Source organism: Scylla paramamosain, unplaced genomic scaffold (assembly GCF_035594125.1).
Source record: "Scylla paramamosain isolate STU-SP2022 unplaced genomic scaffold, ASM3559412v1 Contig40, whole genome shotgun sequence".
In the NCBI taxonomy this organism is placed as follows: Eukaryota; Metazoa; Arthropoda; class Malacostraca; order Decapoda; family Portunidae; genus Scylla; species Scylla paramamosain.
Genome location: NW_026973705.1, coordinates 439249 through 460466, shown reverse-complemented (window position 1 = coordinate 460466; position 21218 = coordinate 439249). Strand labels below are relative to the sequence as shown.

General features: G+C 41.1%; 1 long non-coding RNA gene across 1 annotated transcript; it reads right to left on the bottom strand.

The window, feature by feature from the left end:
• Positions 1-11079: 11079 nt before the first annotated feature.
• On the bottom strand, positions 11080-19250 carry LOC135098002 (uncharacterized). Its single transcript, XR_010266417.1, has 3 exons — positions 19116-19250; positions 13146-13281; positions 11080-11173 (listed from the first exon to the last, which is right to left on the bottom strand). It is a non-coding gene; the product is annotated as an uncharacterized LOC135098002 (long non-coding RNA).
• Positions 19251-21218: the final 1968 nt, after the last annotated feature.

The following is a 21218-nucleotide window of genomic DNA, read 5'->3' as shown; positions in this document are numbered from 1 at the left end:
AAGAACTGAGAAGAGTTTTTTGAGATTTTTAAAATTTTTCTTCTGCTAAGAAAAAAAATGGCAGGGAAACTATTTTAACTGAGAGAAGATGAAGGAAATGCAAAATATATATATATATATATATATATATATATATATATATATATATATATATATATATATATATATATATATATATATATATATATATATATATATATATATATAAAAGCAGGAACTAAGAATGTTTTCTAATTCGTATTTTCTCCCCCGCCGAAACACACACACACACACACACGAACTAGGAAAGGTTGAACGAAACGAAAAAAAAAAAAAAAACATGAAATAAAACAGGTGAATATACGAGAAGTACATCCACTCATTGACAATAAAACAGAACAACAACAAAGAACCAATGACAAAGTGAAGGATGACGGGAACAATACTCATACTTCAAAAAGAAGGAGAAAGATGCTGAATACACAGGGGAGGATGAAGGAAACGAAGAAAAAACCCTAAAAAAAAACACGGAAAAAGTTAATATACGAGTACTACATGCACTCTTTCACAATACGACATAAGACAACAAGGAATGATTGACAAACTGAAGGATGGGAACAATACTTGTATTAAAAAAAAAAGACAAAAAGACACTGAATATACATACACACTTTCCCAATGCCAAGGTAACGTCAAAGTAACCAGCTCAGTGAGGATGACGGGAACACTCCATTCCACGCCCTAACGACCTGAGGATGCTGAGGCCAAGAATCCAGAGCAGACTTTTATAGGTACGTCCAGCACACAGGGGAGAAAAAAATGGAAAAGAAAATGTTCGTGAATATGAAAAAAAAGACAAGTACCCAAGTTAGAAAATGTAAGAAAATTCATGGTATGTGAAAATAAAAAAAATGAAGGAAAGTCGTGATATCGAGACAAGAAGAACACAAATGAAACACGTGTTGTTGATATTACTAAGAACTAAGTCTGTCTGTCTCTCTGTTTTTTTGTCTGTCTCCTTGTCTGTCTGCCTGCTTGTCTGTCTCATGTTTTTTTTTTTTCCCAGTAATGAGGTTGAGTTAAGTGATGAAACTAAAACCATTCAAAGCAGAAAGGTCGATAACCCTAACTGAAAAGTAACGAAACTCCAAAAACTTTGACTATCAGAAAAAAAAAAAACTATATTCTAAGTGGAAGACATATGCTTAGGGCGCCGATATCCTCTTGATTTTTTTTTTTTTTTTTATGTAGGAAGGACACTGGCCAAGGGCAACAAAAATTCAATAAAAAAAAATGCCCACTGAAATGGCAGTCCCATAAAAGGGTCAAAGCAGTGGTCAAAAATTGATGGATAAGTGTCTTGAAACCTCCCTCTTGAAGGAATTCAAGTCATAGGAAGGTGGAAATACAGAAGCTGGCAGGGAGTTCCAGAGTTTACCAGAGAAAGGGATGAATGATTGAGAATACTGGTTAACTCTTGCGTTAGAGAGGTGGACAGAATAGGGGTGAGAGAAAGAAGAAAGTCTTGTGCAGCGAGGCCGCGGAAGGAGGGGAGGCATGCAGTTAGCAAGATCAGAAGAGCAGTTAGCATGAAAATAGCGGTAGAAGACAGCTAGATATGCAACATTGCGACGGTGAGAGAGAGGCTGAAGACAGTCAGTTAGAGGAGAGGAGTTGATGAGACGAAAAGCTTTTGATTCCACCCTGTCTAGAAGAGCAGTATGAGTGGAAATCCCCCAGACATGTGAAGCATACTCCATACATGGACGGATAAGGCCCTTGTACAGAGTTAGCAGCTGGGGGGGGGTGAGAAAAACTGGCGGAGACGAGACGTCTCAGAACATCTAACTTCATAGAAGCTGTTTTAGCTAGAGATGATATGTGAAGTTTCCAGTTCAGATTATAAGTAAAGGACAGACCGAGGATGTTCATTGTAGAAGAGGGGGACAGTTGAGTGTCATTGAAGAAGAGGGGATAGTTGTCTGGAAGGTTGTATCGAGTTGATAGATGGAGGAATTGAGCTTTTGAGGCATTGAACAATACCAAGTTTGCTCTGCCCCAATCAGAAATTTTAGAAAGATCAGAAGTCAAGCGTTCTGTGGCTTCCCTGCGTGAAATGTTTACCTCCTGAAAGGTTGGACGTCTATGAAAAGACGTGGAAAAGTGCAGGGTGGAATCATCAGCGTAGGAGTGGATAGGACAAGAAGTTTGGTTTAGAAGATCATTAATGAATAATAAGAAGAGAGTGGGTGACAGGACAGAACCCTGAGGAACACCACTGGTTTAGGAGTAGAACAGTGACCGTCTACCACAGCAGCAATAGAACGGTCAGAAAGGAAACTTGAGATGAAGTTACAGAGAGAAGAATAGAAGCCATAGGAGGGTAGTTTGGAAATCAAAGCTTTGTGCCAGACTCTATCAAAAGCTTTTGATATGTCCAAGGCAACAGCAAAAGTTTCACCAAAATCTCTAAAAGAGGATGACCAAGACTCAGTAAGGAAAGCCAGATCACCAGTAGAGCGGCCTTGACGGAACCCATACTGGCGATCAGATAGAAGGTTGTGAAGTGATAGAAGTTTAAGAATCTTCTTGTTGAGGATAGATTAAAAAACTTTAGATAGGCAGGAAATTAAAGCAATAGGACGGTAGTTTGAGGGATTAGAACGGTCACCCTTTTTAGGAACAGGTTGAATGTAGGCAAACTTCCAGCAAGAAGGAAAGGTAGATGTTGACAGACAGAGCTGAAAGCCCTTCTTGCCCAAAAATTGCGTTTTCTGTCAGCAGCGCAGTTTAACTCTTTCACTGATATGATCTTCCTTTGTTAAGATTGAAAACATTGTAGAAAATGCTTACAGAAAGAAGGAAAGAGTGTGTGGAGGGTAATTTAAGAAAATGTAGTACATAAGAAAGTATCTAAAAAGTTGTAGACGGATACAGAAAAGTATTTGCCTAGCAGTGAAAGGATTAATATCCCAGATGGCACTGTACGCAGCAATGCCCACTGCAAACTGGGCCCTTGTCTCATCTAAAGGGCAAATGGAAACTTGCACCATGCAATACAGGGAAATGGAAAAAAAGTGACATCCTTTAAATAAAACAAATAAAATAAAAAGAGGAAAGAAAAGCAAGCTGGTGGCATCCAATCTCTCTTCGGGTCCCTTTACGAACTGATAGAGGGAACGCCGGCGGTAAATAATGATCGCAGGAGAGGAAAGCTAACAAGATAATGAGATTCAGGTCCAGACAGCAAGCCAGACAGACAGGCGCTTTGACACCCAACGTACCCATGTTTAAGGATGGTGGCGACGACAGTGGCAGTGGCGGTGGCGGTGGCGGTGGCAGTGGCGGTGGTGGTAAAACAAGCGATGGGTAAATGGTGGCGAGGGAGAAGGCGGAAATGGAAGCAAGGAAAAGATAAGGATGAAAAAAAAAAAAAAAGTGCAGCAATTTCCCTCGCGAAATTAGATGAACGAGATAACACTTGGAGAAGAGACACGTGGAAAATTAGAAAGGAAGAGAGAACAGAAGAAAAGAAAAGAGAAGAAGAGAGAGAGAGAGAGAGAGAGAGAGAGAGAGAGAGAGAGAGAGAGAGAGAGAGAGAGAGAGAGAGAGAGAGAGAGAGAGAGACTTTTACATAAATTAGGTACAAAAAAAAAATAAGGCACATGATTAAAGATTTGGGTATGTAAAATGAACTTTGCTAAATCTGCAAAAAAAAAAAAGGCAAAGTAATATGTAAATCTGTAAAAAAAAAAAAAAAACATAACCAATATATTTATATGTACAAGTATCTGCTTGTGGCATATATCAAGCTGCACTCAAGAAAGAAGAAAATATTTTGAGAAAGGCAAGCCAAAAGAAAGAAAGAAAAAAAGAAAAAAAAAGTAAAGACCAATTCAATTCGAGATAATTTTCCACTCTCCATTTCCCCCAAGAATCTCTGTACTTACCTCATATGAATACCACAATATTTTCTTTTTCTTTACTTGCTAACTCTGTCTGTTGTTGCTGTTCAAAACATTCACCTTACTTCCTTTACACAACTCTCTGATCCTCTACAGACTCCCACATGGTGCCCATAACCACCTCTTCAGTATTTTAGGATTGAGGCCTTTCTGTGATAGTTCCTTATCTCCCGAAAACTTGTTACAACACTTCTCTCTCGCTCTCTCCACCTTCTCTCTTCGTCTTTCCGGTATTCATAGTTTTCTGTCTTTCATTAATATCTCCCCCCTACCAATTTTGTTGATTAGATTTACTTAACATTGTCGTCCTTTATGCCTTATATTAAATTTCAGAGAATGAGTGTAATGAATCTTTATATATTTTATTTCTATTTAGTTGATAGTCTTTCAGCAAGTGTAGTAACCAAATGATGATGATGATGATAATGACGTATAGGGTGATAATGACAACAGTCTCTATAAAACTTATTTCATAACTTTTTAGCTTAACTTAGTTCATTGTTTTTATCTATATATTTATCTGCTTTTTACTTGATTTTTTAAAATTTTTATTCGAGTTTTTTTTTTGTTGTATTTATTTACTAATTTACTTATTCGTTCATACATTCATTCTTTCTTTCATCCGTTGGTTCATTCACTTGATATCTTTATCTTGGTAAACGCTTAATTTTTTTTTTATATCTAAACAGCACAATACAGCTTGGAACCGCTTTACATATTTGATCAGACTATACACTATTATATAAACACAAAAATTGACACGCTTCCTCCACGTAAATTAAATGGGTTTGAATTTATAGGTAAAGAGATGGTTCACACTCCCTCCTCCTCTCGAAGGTATTATTTGTTATAGAAAGGGAAATATGTAAGCGAATATATTACTTCCTCGTGTTGCCCGCTGAGATAATTTAAGACTGCCATTGGCTATAAATAACACTTGAGGTGGTGGTGTACGTGAGGTGCGCGGTCAGGGTTCCTCTTAACATAATCTATATTCATTTTTCTTCATGTTGTTTGTTGTGTTCGTGTGGTAGATTTGCCATTTGTGAACGCTGAGGGGCAGATCCCATTAACTCTTCCACCTTTTGTAATTCTTTCCTTTGGATTACGTAGAGTAGTTTACATCATTCCGACACGTATTCATTGTTATTCATTGTATCGTCCTTTTCATCGTCGTTTTCACCGCTTATCGTTGCTCTTCTACGTTATTTTCAACATCAATTCTTCCTCCTTTTGTAATTCCTTCCGCTGGATTGGAGTTGTTTGTCTCATTCCGATATGTATGATTTTGTTATTCATTGTATCGTCCTCCACATCATCGCCCTTTTCATCCCCTATCGTTGTTGTAGTTCTTTTCAACATTAATATAAGGAAAAGTGGAAGGGTGTGGGCTTGACCAGGCGCAGGAATTATACAACATCAGACGGACGGACAAGATCATTGGATAAGTGAAGGAGTGAGGCAGCCAAACCTCTTCAGGCTCGCCTCTTCATATCACATCGTCACGTATCCTTTCATAATTTCATCACCCAGAAGGCACCAGTGATATGAATACCCTCTGCGATGTTATTCAAGATGTTGTGGTGGCAAGGAGTCAGTTTGTTATCTCTTAATCCGGTGATAAAGTGACTGGTTAAGATTGAAATTTCATCACTATTGTTTTTTTTTTTTTCTTCTCTTGACCTTCTTCAATCATCTGTTGGTTGCCTGCCCCTTAAAGGTCATTCCTACAGAACTTTTTATTTTATCTTTCCATTTATGTATCCGTCTGCCCTACCGTCTTTTCTTTTCTTTTTTTTTTTTTACGATATCTTGGTTAATAAAATAAAAGCATACACGTTGCTCTCCCTTACAGAGATGACTCTCCACTGCCTTACCCACCCGACGAGTGAAATAAAATGCCAAACAGCGACAAGTACAGACTCACCCTCTCCACTCTAATATAAAATGAGAAGCAAAGTCGAAAGCATTTCATTTAGCTTCACACCCACGCCACTCCCAATGGCTCAGCGCTGTCATGAGTCTGGAATAAATCACGAGGAAGAAGTTTATGCTGGATCTCTTTCGCCTCATGTCAGCCTTCGAATCTCTGAGAAAAAGAGGCGGATGTTTAAGATTCTTTTTCGTTCTGAAAGAATATCCTGTTCATATAGAAGCTGACTGATGTGTAATTACCGTCTATTCATCTGTGTGTGTGTGTGTGTGTGTGTGTGTGTGTGTGTGTGTGTGTGTGTGTGTGTGTGTGTGTGTGTGTGTGTGTGTGTGTGTGTGTGTGTGTGTGTGTGTGTGTTATATCTTTGTAAATAAGAAAATAGAACGAGATTTCTTTTTTTCTTCTTGTCTTATGACACAAAGATGAATGAAGTTTTCTTATTTATTGTCTCCATATATTTTGTTATTTGCATTTCTTTGTCATAAAGTTTGAGTGAGCCTTAAACAGCTTTTACTGTAAATCTGCATTTATATATCGTTTGATTCTACTTCGTTGTAAAGTAAAAAGAAAAAAAAGTCACGTCAGTTTCATCAAAAAGTTTGCACGGTGATCGAGTCAGCAAACTTAATGCTCTGAAGGCCACGACTGTACTTAATGCTCTGAAGGCCACGACTGTACTTAATGCTCTGAAGGCCACGACTGTACTTAATGCTCTGAAGGCCACGACTGTACTTAATGCTCTGAAGGCCACGACTGTACTTAATGCTCTGAAGGCCACGACTGTACTTAATGCTCTGAAGGCCACGACTGTACTTAATGCTCTGAAGGCCACGACTGTACTTAATGCTCTGAAGGCCACGACTGTACTTAATGCTCTGAAGGCCACGACTGGGCTTAATTATGACAGCTCCCTGACGTCACTGGTAAATCGGAATGTCCAGAATGAGGAAGTTGTTAATGTTACTGAAGGCAAGAGAAAATAATGAGAAGTTATCACACCACCACATTCCCCACGACGTCATCGCCGCACCAGATATCATGTTCATTTCGGAATGCTTATTAGTATCAAACCACGACCCTTTGAGCCTCACGCCACCACATCCTTCACATAAACGACCGCCGCTATCAGTTGCTGGTATTAATCATGTTGCTCTTTATACAAGCTTATGAAAATTTATAATGCTATTAGTGGTTCAGCTACCCTGTGGTGTGTGTGTGTGTGTGTGTGTGTGGGTGTGTGTGTGTGTGTGTGTGTGTGTGTGTGTGTGTATATGTGTGTGTGTGTATATGTGTGTGTGTGTATATGTGTGTGTGTGGTGTGTGTGTGTGTGTGTGTGTGTGTGTGTGTGTGTGTGTGTGTGTGTGTGTATATGTGTGTGTGTGTGTGTGTGTGTGTGTGTGTGTGTGTGTGTGTGTGTGTGTGGTGTATATGTGTGTGTGTATATTGTGTGTGTGTGTGTGTGTGTATATGTGTGTGTGTGTGTGTGTGTGTGTGTGTGTGTGTGTGTGTGTGTGTGTGTGTGTGTGTGTGTGTGTGTGTGTATATGTGTGTGTGTGTATATATGTGTGTGGTGTGTGTGTGTGTGTGTGTGTGTGTGTGTGTGTGTGTGTGTGTGTGTGTGTGTGTGTGTGTATGTGTGTGTGTATGTGTGTGTGTGTGATTTCCAAAATTCGAAGATTTGCACGCTTCAAAGTGTTCTTTTCTAAACAATGGTGAGTTTTTAATTTTTCAAAGCTCCGTGGTAATTCGGCAATAACAAATACTTCACTTGATCCAGTATTTGTAAAATAATCCCAAAATCTACACGATAATGGGCGCTACTACTGACGCCTAAGCCTCTACACTGTATCTTCCACTAAGAAATATTGATACACAATTTTCTCACTCGTTTGAACAAATAGCCACATATATATCAAATTAATGTAGTTTTGTACATACGCTTGAGGAACACAGCTCAAGTCTTTTATTTGTTTCAGGATCCCTATACTTATGTGTGTGATTAAGGAGAGGCATCGTGCAAGGCAGCGGTTCAGGGCCAGCACGCCGCCATGTGCTGTCTCCATTGTTTCGTAACCTTGAAAGAAGTAATTGCCACGCCCATCACTGTCTTTGAAAAAAAAAAGTATTATTTTTAATGATGTACTGTGTTACACTTTAAAGGCGCTGCTAAAATCCAGTCTGTAGTGATTCCGAAAAGTTCTAAGTATGAAGTCGTGTAGTGATGCTCAATATTCACTGATCATTATGTTGAAATTCATCGATTTACACAAATTGATGTTTTGCGCCGACACTTTTCTCTCTTAGATGGACTTCAAGACAAAAGCTACGAGTTCATAGCATACAGCCACAGCTCATACCCAGTGACACTCAGTAAGTCAGACTGTATCAGATTGTTATGGCTCGAGTTGCAAAGAACCGTGAGCCTTGAGTGTCCTGTCATGGGTTTGATCCCTGCACCTCCTCTTTACCTGTATGTTATTTATTCACGAGCAATCCAAGCGCTCTAAAACACGCTCATTCTCATAAATCTGGATCAACCATAGATGTTTCTGATATTTCGTCTGTTCCAAGCTATGCTGGATAGTTCCTTAATATTTGTGTGAGTTTTAGATGAATGGTTTGCCAGAGATATGGTTGGCATTATAGTTCTATCGGTTATTTTATCTACCATTATTTTTGTTACATAGACATCACTCGCAGGCAGGTTATGCTTGGCTCATATGGAACATTCACCCGCACTTTACCTGCCAGAAAGAAATAAAGGTTTGTAGATTAATTATGTCAGTTTTGTAATAGTATACTCGCTAATATAAGTGACTGATGAACATTTAACATTTTTCCTTGAACTTTAATGTCCTATATATGATTTAGTATCTGAGAGAGAGAGAGAGAGAGAGAGAGAGATAGAGAGAGAGAGAGAGATGAGAGAGAGAGAGAGAGAGAGAGAGAGAGAGAGAGAGAGAGAGAGAGAGAGAGAGAGAGAGAGAGAGAGAGAGAGATTCCCTTTCATACAAGCTGCGCCACTGTGTTAACATTTCATTATTGTCTTTCATTATTGTCTTTCTCCTCAGTGTCCTTCCCCTCTCTCTCTATCTCCCTCCCTCTACCTACCCCTCCTCGCCCTCTCTCCCTTCCTCCCCACGTGGCGCCAGTGTCTCATCACGTCCCTGTGTTGGCTCCGTGTGTCATCTGATGGCCTCGTCATACAGAACTGTACACTAATCGCATCCCTTGGTCCCTGTTTGCTCTCGAGTCCTGCCAATTCCATTACGTAATTATTCGGGCCATTATGGGGAGGATAAACAAAAAAAGAAGGGAATACTCAGAGAGATGCATGATGTTGTTTCATTTGGGTTTAATTTGACGAAGTGTTGCACGGAGGAGGATATTACGAAGCCGGGCGTTGCGTTGCCATGTAATTTTGTTCCTGCCTCGCTCCGTCATTTCCGCACCGCCGGGATGCTAATGTTGTAACACACGAGAGTGGCGCATTGCATAAAACTTAGATTAGACAGACTTGGGTAGGCAGAGGTTGGGATGACTGCTTGATGCTGCTCTCCATCTCTCTCTCTCTCTCTCTCTCTCTCTCTCTCTCTCTCTCTTCTCTCTCCTCTCTCTCTCTCTCTCTCTCTCATCCTCTCTCTCTCTCTCCTCTCTCTCCTCTCTCTCTCTCTCTCTCTCTCTCTCTCTCTCTCTCTCAGCATTACTTATTCTCTCCCTCTTATTTTTTTTTTTTTCATTTCTATCTTCTCTCCATATTCACTTTCCTCCTCCTCTATTTCCATTTCACCCCTTCCTCTCCACAGTTCTGATTCTCTCCATTAGATTTTTATCCATTATTTATTCATATTCTCCCTTCCTCCACTCTTCTTTCCCCTTACCTTCCCTTCTCTTCCACCCACTGCTCCTTCTTTCCTTCCTTGCTGCCAATTTCCCTCCTTTACCCTTTGTTTATTTTATTCTTTCTTTTATATTCCCTTTCCTTTCTTACTTTCCTTTCCTCCTTCTTCGTTGCTTCTCTCTTAACGTTTGAGTTCTCCCTCCTTACACTCCTCCTACAGACGATGAAAGGGAAACAAGGGGAAAAAACAACGTGCCCATGATTACTATTCACTCTCACTACCACCTCACTCCTTCCTTTCCCTGCCACCCACACTCCACTGAAAACATTATAGAAACTCTCATGCAAGAAATACGTACATATTTCTTTTTATGTGTGTGAGTATGTATTGCTGTATTTTTTCCTGTGTACTAGTAGAGGCGTTTCAGAAACTGGAGACGTGAGAAAGAGAGAGAGAGAGAGAGAGAGAGAGAGAGAGAGAGAGAGAGAGAGAGAGAGAGAGAGAGAGAGAGAGAGAGAGAGAGAGAGAGAGAGAGAGAGAGAGAGAGAGAGAGAGAGAGAGAGAGAGAGAGAGAGAGAGAGAGAGAGAGAGAGTTGATTAGCTACTTTAGTAGTTACTTGACAGACAGACAAACAGGACAAAAAGCACACACATCAAAAATTACTCCAAAAGGAAAATAGGCAGACAGACAGACAGACAGACAGACAGACAGACAGAAGGTATAAAGACATTAACTTTATCAATAGGAGACAGTAAAACAAACAGACTTACGACATAAACAAACAAAACACTAGAAGATACACATACAAACATACAAACAGAAGAGTAAGGAGAGGTAGACAGACAGGTAAGCAGAAGAGGCAGGACAGATAGACAGATAAGCAAACAGGACAGACAAGGAAGGAAGGGAAGGAAGGAAGAAGAGCGCAGAATTGTTTGCTTGTTTAAGGGAGAAGTAAAACAAAGCCCCACTTCAGAGCCCTCAGCCCACCTACCCTTTCTTTTTCATCAGCTTCCGAAGTGTGAGAAAGGAGTCAGAGAGAGGGAGGGAGAGGGAACAGGAAGAGGAGGAGGAGGAAGTGAGAGCAAGTGAACAGGGGAAAGGATATAACTGAGTGAAGGGTGGATGGATGGAAATTACTGATGATGGAAAGGAGGAAGAAGAGAGAAGAGCGAGGAGGAGGAGGAGGAAGAGGAAAGAGCGTTAGTTGAAGGTTATTGTAAAAAACAACTATAACAAAGCTGCACAATTACATCACCTCAGACAGGGCACACACACACAACGAGGGCCAGGTCAGTGGGGAGTGCTTCTTAATTAAGGTTAGAGGACAAGTTTGTCTCCACCCGAGGTTCTTCAACCTGATTAAAGTTCCAGGAATGAGAGGCGAGATGAAAGTGTGCCGGAGTGGAGTCCCTCAGGATACATCGTTGGGTTTGGAGAACACCAACTCTCCTGAAAAAAAAGTGGTGTCGCTCGGTTTTTAATTTCTAACCTCTCTCTCTCTCTCTCTCTCTCTCTCTCTCTCTCTCTCTCCTCTCTCTCTCTCTCTCTTCTCTCTCTCTCTCTCTCACTCTTCCTGGCCTTCATTATCCTCCCTCTCTGACGCCTCCACCTCACCTCCCTTCACGTCAGCCTCTCTCGCCAACACGAGGCTCGCGACACCACACGGCAGAAGTGCGTCGCGTCCCACCATTGTGTTCCTCCCGTCATTCATACCTTTGCGCGAACACTGCGCCTGCTCACAAATGTTGTCTCATGAGCGGCTTTCGTCTGGGGAAAAATGCCTCTTAAATTAAGCTTTTTGAGAGGGCGAGTTACGGCCCAGACTCCAGAAGAATCACGGCAAAAGGCGATGCTCTTCTTACTTTATATATCACCGAACCCTAACGCTCTGGAACGCACGAGGGACACTGTAACAGAGGACACGTCGAGGGAAGTGCCAAAGTGTACGGTGACATATACATGGTAACTTCTGAACTGCGACACTGGGTGGAAGATGAAGGGGGTGGCACTAAAGGGGTCGCCGACACAGGCACTGAAGGAGGTGGGACAGAGAGTGTGGAGTGCCTACTGAGGTGATGAAGGGATGGGATCACGCAATGGGGTGTTGTATTTCAGAGAGAGAGAGAGAGAGAGAGAGAGAGAGAGAGAGAGAGAGAGAGAGAGAGAGAGAGAGAGAGAGAGCATCAGGCCCTTCCGGTAAGGATGAAGAAAGGAAGGAGAGAAGGAGGAGGTAGAGACAGCGCTAGGAGTAATAAGGAGAGGCAGGGAGAGAGGAGGAGGAGGAGGAGGGAGATGAGACTAAAAATAAGTCACGTATTAAAGTTTTGCATGTTTTACTTTGGAGATGAGAAAGTGTAGCATAAAAGTTTACATGTAGAGTACCCGGGCTCTTTATTTTCTCTCACGGAGCGACACAACAACGACAACAATTTTCTGGGTTGAAATTTACGTTCAAATATTCGTTTTACTTCTCAAGAAACTCCACAACATTACTGGAGTTACAGTAAATAATTTTGTTCTGTGTCTGTGTAATAATAATAATAATAATAATAATAATAATAATAATAATAATAATAATAATAATAATGTGTGTGTGTGTGTGTGTGTGTACTCGAATTTATGCTCAAATATTCGTTTTACTTCTCAAGAAACTCGACAGCATTACTAAAATTAGTGTAAATACTTTTCTTGTGTGTGTGTGTGTGTGTGTGTGTGTGTGTGTGTGTGTGTGTGTGTGTGTTTATTCCTATACGTAAATATCACTCCTGACAAATTACCTAAGTGACTGTCACCTGTTTCATTCTCAGATTCCTCTTTTTCTTTATTTCCATTAGGTGTGTACGAAGAATCTCCATTCTTATTTCATTCCCTTTGCACTTTACAGTTCTGATGGACGAGTGATAAAACGAGCATCTCTCTCTCTCTCTCTCTCTCTCTCTCTCTCTCTCTCTCTCTCTCTCTCTCTCTCTCTCTCTCTGTATCACATTTGATCTCTGTATCACTGAGTTCCATTTCAACCAAACGTTCACTCTATTCACATACAGTTTTGTGGCGCCAAGATCAAAGATATTATTCAAACCTGGGTACAATTATTCCTTTGAAACAGTGACACTGACTAGATTCAAAGAGGCATTTCCCCTCCATTAGCGGCCGTTACATAGCACAGGTCATGACTGGGGCGGCCATGCAATGAGGCACAACCGAGGCATTCAGAAACCATCTGGGTCGATACTCGATACCTGGGGCAGATCTCTGTTTCTTTCCGTGTTGAACCACGAACGGCGAACGTGACTCGTATTAAGTGACCACATCTACTCGAACCAGCTCCCTCCCCCCACTCTCTCTCTCTCTCTCTCTCTCTCTCTCTCTCTCTCTCTCTCTCTTTCTGTATCGCCACGCATCAAACATAAACTATCTTTACCCGTCCGCCACTGCCTGCTCTGTACTTGTCCCGACGCTTCCTCGATTCACCAACCAGACAATATTACCCTCAGCCGCCGCCACTCCACCGCCTTCATCCCGTGCTGCACATATACGTACATGATGAACCTCTGTACCTGCCGGGAGAATGGAATAGGTAAGGAAGAGGGTGTAGGGGATGGTGAGGATATTGAGGAAAGGCGGATAGAACACAGGACATGAAGCGAGAATGGTGAATGTTGTAGAGTTAGGGAGAGGGAGGGGGAAGGGGAAGAGCCACCTATGTTCGAGTATAAAAGGGAGAACTGAAACATTGAGATCTCGTATCTTTTTTTTTTTTTACTAGGTTGAAAACATTAAACCAGATGTCGTTTTGAATAGCACATGGCACGTGTGTGTGTGTGTGTGTGTGTGTGTGTGTTCATTAGGGCAGACGACACAAGTCCAGGGATTTGTGTCGGACTAACAAGGGGGTCATTTACACATTCAGCCGCTCACGTACCTAAAGGTAGGAAAAAGATTATGAAGGATTACAAAGGATTACGAGCAGCAAAGGACCTTCAGATGCTTGTAAGGCTGATGGACTTCACTCTTTTAAATCAGTCTATTATCAAGAGCAAATGAGCAGTATGGCATTAGTAGGTCTCGTTTATCCCTTCTGGTAAATCTCGCTGGAACAAGAAAAAGTGATCACTCATTACTGCGGAAAACAAATCGGGTCTACATATGAGAATAACAGAAAAATAAGGTACAATTCACAAGTGCGTTTGTTTAAAGGGGAGAGTTTAAGCGGCATTGTATGTTAATGCACTAAGTGTAGAGTGTAGGTATGGCCAGGATGGGTTTGTCTAGGGTGTTGGCAGGCTGTGTTTGTCAAGGGATGGTTGGGGAACGTTACCCAGAGCTTTCCAGTGAGGGGGGCAGTGAATCGCGCCATGACTACGTACTGAATCTATATACTTTCCAGTGCGGGTTACTGTATTGGAAACCATTAAAAACAAAATAAACGTGTATTCATTTAATAACATATATAGTTTGAACAGCACCAGTTTCATCTTTCCAGAATAGCCATATTTTTTTTTACATGAAAGGTCATTCTTGCTTTTTGTAATCATTGCTTATTAATTGACTATGAAGTAATCAACTGGTGAGAAAAAGACCACCTCAGTCTTTCGTGAGCTGCGGCACTGCGCCAGTCGATGCCAGATTCTGCTTACGAACTTTTCATTCTATCCCATTTCTTGTCTGGCCTCCCACCACTGCGTCGATAATCTTTTCCGGGTTGAGTCCGTCAGTCCCTCGCTTCATTTAGTGTCTGCCTTCACGGAAACTTGAAAATGTCCTGCCAATCTTCATTAATGCTCCATTATAGTTTATATTATAACGTCTTTCATTTTGCTATATTTTCCTTGACCATGCTAATATTTCAACGTTTCAACGTTTCAACGTTTTAGTTCCTGCTTTCACACTATTTGCCTTCCATAATAGCCATAAGTTACCAAATCATAAATTAATAGCACAAAAGTAGGAAATTCAAAGGCCTCCAAGAGTTTTCGATCAGGTGATTTGCATGCATTATTCCAGCGAGGAGAGATGATGTCAAAATTATGAACCTTGGCCGCACACACACGAGACACTGCAGAGATTACTAATACTAATACATCATCATGTCTGAGCTTTGCAGGAATCTGATGTTGTTGTATTGTGGAAACCTAATCCAACAGTATATAATTTTACTGTCAGGACCACCGCGACATAATCCCCACGCAAGGCTAACAATAGTAATCTTCCAGGCAACTCCTGCGTTTGCTGAGAATTGTATGTGGTGGTTACCAAGAGCAGGGAACGGTAGAGGCTCACTGTAACTGAGTTAGGTCACGGCCAAGGCAAACAGTACGTTATTTCTCAGTTAAATAGCGTTTTCAATAGCATTCTATTTTTGTAGTTAATGACACTGCCTGTTTAAGCTTAAGTTTCGTACATCCCTTAATAACGTTATTAATAAGTAGTAGGTTTGATTTCGTGCATAATTTCCTGGCTGTGATAAGATGCTAGTCTCAAACTAAGAACGACAAAAGGAAGCTGGAGAGACAGAGAAACAGATAAAGATATATATGAAAAAAAAAATAAATAAATAAATAAGATACAAGTAACGGGTTAGGCTTGAACAGACAGGTAGTCGACAGATTTTGATACATAGAAAACTGGCGATGGCTGTTGTTCTATAGTATATGCATAATCTCTCTCTCTCTCTCTCTCTCTCTCTCTCTCTCTCTCTCTCTCTCTCTCTCTCTCTCTCTCTCTCTCTCTCTCTCTCTCTCTCACGTTGTAGTTAAAGAATTCTTACCACCTCAAGACATAGACTGCGATAACTGCACACACACACACACACACACACACACACACACACACACACACACACACACACACAAAGAACGGAAGACTGATTACCAACATAAAACCGCGAAGAGAGTTCATCATGGACTTCATACGAACGAAAAGTGGGTGAAAGAAAAAGAGAGAGAGAGAGAGAGAGAGAGAGAGGAGAGAGAGAGAGAGAGAGAGAGAGAGAGAGAGAGAGAGAGAGAGAGAGAGAGAGAGAGAGAGAGAGAGATAAGCATCAATTTCTTATCTGACCTTCCCACGAACAAATCACATGCACAGGAACTGCAATAATGCCAATGAACGTGTAAGACCTTTTACAGACTGACCTTCTGGTGTAAAACTTGAGAATCCTTGAAATAACCACCAAATAAAGAGGAATACCATTTATCTAAAGAATCCTTCCATAAAAGATTAAAGCATTATATAGGGCGTAAGAGAAATATATATAAGAGATTAAAGGCAGGCGAAGAAGTTTTAAGGTCACAATATAATGAATTAGTTAGAACAGTCAGCAAGTTAACGAGGAAAGGTAAGGGCAATTATGAATTAAAGGTAGCCAGCCAGAGCGAAGACGGACCCCAAGGGATTTTATCAGGTATACAGGACGAAGAATAAGGATACTGTAGGTCCATTAAAGGCAGCAGATGGGGAGCTGGTTAGTTCTGGGGAGGAGATTAGTAAACTTCTGAATGATTATTTTTTAACTGTCTTCACCCAGGAAAACATGCAGGATATGCCAGATAGTGAACAGGTGTTTAGAGCAGATGAGTATGAGAAGCTGACAAATATTTCCATAACTAGGGAGATAGTGGAGCAAGAGACAGATAGGCTAAAAAAGTTCAAGTCACCAGGACCTGATGAAATATATCCCAGAGTACTTAAGGAATGTAAAGAGATTATTAGTGAGCTGTTAGTTTCTGTCTTTAGGAAATCACTGAAGTCGGGTGAGGTACCAGTAATGTGGAGGCAGGCTAATGTAGTACCCATCTTTAAGAAAGGAGACAAAACTTTAGCGTCTAATTATAGACCTGTCAGCTTAACTTCAGTTGTAGGTAAAATGTTAGAGTCAATAATAGCGAGGAACATTAGGGAACATTTAGACAAACATAACTTGATAAATCAGTCACAGCATGGCTTCACGAAGGGGAAGTCTTGCCTGACAAACTTGTTAAGTTTTTACAGTAAGGTGTACGAGGCAGTAGATAATGGTGATAGTTATGATATCTTATATCTGGACTTTAGTAAAGCATTCGACAAGGTGCCCTACCAAAGGCTCCTGAGAAAGGTTAGGGCGCACGGGATAGATGGGAAGGTGTTAGGCTGGATAGGGTCATGGCTTGGTAACAGGCGACAGAGAGTGGTAATAAATGGCTCGAAATCCGAGTAGGGTCATGTCATTAGTGGGGTGCCACAGGGATCAATATTAGGGCCATTGTTATTTCTAATATATATCAATGACTTGGATAGTGGAATTAGTAGTGATGTTAGTAAATTTGCGGATGACACAAAGATAGGTAGATTAATTAGGTCAGAATCGGATGCCATCGCCTTGCAGACACTTAGATAGAATGAATGAATGGACGGATAGATGGCAAATGCAATTTAATATCAATAAATGCAAAGTGCTTAGCGTAGGTAGAGGAAACCCACACAATAGGTACACATTAAACACCAAATTCTGGTAGGTACAGGGTACGAGAAAGATTTAGGAGTTATAGTTAGCTCTGAACTCCGTCTAGGGAAACAATGCATAGAAGCCAGAAACAAGGCAAATAGGGTACTAGGATTCATTTTCAGGAGTGTTAAAAGTAGAAGGCCGGAAGTAATATTAAAGTTATACTTGGCGCTGGTCAGACCTCATCTAGACTACGCTGTGCAGTTCTGGTCCCCACATTACAGGAAAGATATAGGTCTATTAGAATCAGTACAGAGGAGAATGACTAAAAGGATACAGGGGATGAGGAGTATTCCTTACGAGGCGAGGTTGAAGCTGTTAAATTTACATTCTCTAGAGAGACGTAGGTTAAGAGGGGACCTGATAGAAGTCTTTAAGTGGTATAAGGGTTATAATAAGGGAGATGTGAGCAAAATTCTTAGGATCAGCAACCAGGGTAGAACAAGAAATAACGGGTTCAAGCTTGAAAAATTTAGGTTTAGGAAGGAGATAGGAAAAAACTGGTTCTCAAATAGAGTGGTAGATGAGTGGAACAAACTCAGTAATCATATAGTTAGTGCTAGGACACTAGAGAGCTTTAAGAGAAGATTAGACAAGTTTATGGATGGGGATAACAGATGGAAATAGGTAGGTGTGTTTCATACAGGGACTGCCACGTGTAAGCTTGGTCGCTTCCTGCAGCTTCCCTTATTTCTTATGTTCTTATGTTCTTAAATATTTCCTGAATACATATTTTTCTGAGGAGAATTACGCAGGGAAGAAAAAATCAAATACATTCCATTTATTATTAAGGCAACGTATATCCTGTTTCGCCTGACACAACCTTCTGCTTCCCCTCTCGTTTCCTTCACCGCCCTTCATCTCTTCACTGTCCGTCTCGCATCAGGTGTACGCCAAACACCACTCTTCACTCATTCCAACTCTCTCTCTCTCTCTCTCTCTCTCTCTCTCTCTCTCTCTCTCTCTCTCTCTCTCTCTCTCTCTCTCTCTCTCTCTCTCACTCTCTCTCTCTCTCTCTCTGTTCTTCTTTTTTTTTTTCTAATTCTTGAAAGAACACAAAGTTTTCATTTGACAGCAAGTTATCATGAAAGTTTAACGAAAGATAAAAATAAGCAGCAGCTTGAAATAGGGCCTTAACAAATGCAATGGTGACATTTCAATGAATGACATTTCTGATGTGCATGTGTGTTGTGAGAGAGAGAGAGAGAGAGAGAGAGAGAGAGAGAGAGAGAGAGGAGAGAGAGAGAGAGAGAGAGAGAGAGAGAGAGAGAGAGAGAGAGAGAGAGAGAGAGAGAGAGAGAGAGAGAGAGAGAGAGAGGAGAGACTATTGTGCAGGAGATGTGAGGTCACCTTTCCGTGGCCATGGTGAGACACTTGCCTTCCACTCGTGACTTTTATTATTTTTTTTCTTTAGTGTTAATTTTGTAACACAAGGCGAGAGGCGTCACACAGTGTCTCCATGCTTGTTAAACACTTGACTTGATTGCTTACACAACTAGCTGGTATGCTTGCATGCGAGGGAGTGACCCATCTCATTATTTTCCACAGTAACTATCGATAAAACACGAAACTTCAACTTTCACTTGGCCCAGCCACTTTTTAAGGAACAAACCTTAAACTTGCTTTACACAAAAGTGTCTAATTAAATAAAAGGGAGAAAGTAAGTTCCTTGTGACATGACAGGGGTGGTGTGTCGGGCAGGGCCAGGGGCAGAGTGGTGAGGGACGAGCTAGGCTAGCTGCAGCAGGGTGTACGATTGCAAAGGTCATAGTCTGTGTCATCATGAAATGTGACACTACTTATCATTACAATGTCTAGTTTGGTGTGTCAGCGTGATGCTGCAGCAGGCGACCGTGGCTCTCACACTCCGGAGTCTGCCTCTCCCCGCACACCAGAACAGGCGCTACTCACCAGTGCACGACGCCTCGTCTGTCCCTCAACACTGGCACACTCTTCCCTTCGTCAGGGTCACTGCACGTCAACACTCCGAGAAAGAAAACACAGGAACACGTTTGGCAAGCTGCTGCGCACACCCGCCTTGTCCCGCGTTCGGTGTACGATAATAGCAAATGTCATTTATAATCATTCGTCTTTTCACATTTATATATCATGAAATTGTGTTTTCTTTTTATTTTCTCTTTTTTTTAACAAAAGAATAATAAGAATATAGCTGTAAGACGCATAAGAAGAAGAAGGAAAAAAAAAAAAGAAACAAGATGACTAGCGGCGGATCATGTCGACATTTTGAAAATTTCCTTGGCTTGCCAATATAATATGAAGGTAAAGTCAAAATAAGATTGATTAGGAAAAGAAAAAAAATGCATAAAATACCCATAATGCAAACAAAGTTATCAATGGATTGATAACTTATAGCAAATGTAGCCTAATCCATAAAACCATTCACGTAGAATACTAATATGGTCTTCATTTACATTTCATATGTAATATTTTCATCACAAAAAAATATTTTTATTCATATTCAACAAAAAAAAAAAAAAAAAAAATCAATCATTACTGTTTAGAGAAAACAAATATTTATATAACAGAGAACGGGTGGCTGCCTTGTGGTTGGCAGTTCGTGTTTAAGGGGTGTGAGAGGTGTGTGATTACGTATTTGTGCCGTCAATGGACAGTGACGTATATTGAAGACCACGAGAGTTAGGAAGGTAGCAGTGGGTGTGAGTGACGAGGCGTTGAGCAGCTCGGTGAGTACTGAACAGGGCAGCTTAATTGGTATGGAGTGTGCCTACGGGCACGTCCACCTCAAGTCATTCCCGTAATTTTATCGCATTTTTTCACTGTTGTTGGTTGCCTTCCTGTGCAGCCTGCATGATGCGCGTCTGTCAGGTCTTCTGGCTGCATTGTAACGTAACACAAGGCAATGTTGCAAAAACACAACACAATACAGCTGGACACTTATCGCAACTATAACTGAATTACAAGTATTTTTATGTTCCGACCTCTTAAACATTTAGTATTAATTACACAAGTACTTTCAACCAACTTGTTTAAAATCGTGACACGTTAATAATAAAAACTATAAATTTGAGGCTCCAGAGATGATTAATGAAAAGTAAATAAATTATACATCACACGTATCTTGGAAAATGTTCTCTACCAAAACACAAGGAACGTTACTCATCAACAAACAACACTCTCTCTCTCTCTCTCTCTCTCTCTCTCCTCTCTCTCTCTCTCTCTCTCTCTCTCTCTCTCTCTCTCTCTCTCTCTCTGTCAGTGTGTTGTGAATGAATGAGTACCCATGCCTCCTCCAGGCAGCCATGGTCGCCCCAGCATAGCCTCAGCCCAAGCCAAGTGGCCTACTTCACCTGAGAATGCCTCGTTGGCCCTCGCCCCTCGCCTCAACCATTCATTCATAAGAGCACACTGCCAGCATTCTATACGTGTGCTGTCCTCATTGTTCACGGCGGGAAACCTTAAAACCCTGATCATTGTTCATTGTTGGCCCAGGGAATGTGCCTCAACTTTACTAGATCATAAAAAAATAAAATAAATAAATAAATAAATGCATATTGAATACTTAGGAAAAGTCTTTCATATTTCCTGTTTTGTCATCTCTTGTTCTCCACCTGCGAACAGTGTTGTGACTGGTCCCAGGTTCTAGTGTCGTGGCCTCCCTGTCCCATGCTGACAACCTTACCACGAAGAGTGACAGAATTTTCGCGCCTGTGGTGAAGTCAGAGAAGCAACTGACCAGACCGTCCGTCAGTGCAAGACAGGAGGCTGGAGCAGAAATAGAGCACGAGCCTTCAGATGACCTGACCACTCCACCTGCTCTCGTGACCTCACCAAATCGCTCTCTCCTATTAAGGGTTATTCTCCTGTCACACACACACACACACACACACACACACACACACACACACACATCATAGTAACTTCGTATCTTTAACATTTTCTTTATAGTATAGAGGGATAAGAGGGAAAAGCAAAAAGAAGAAAAAAAAAGAAAGAAGAAGTGGAAGGACACAAGAAGAGAAGACGAGGAGGAGA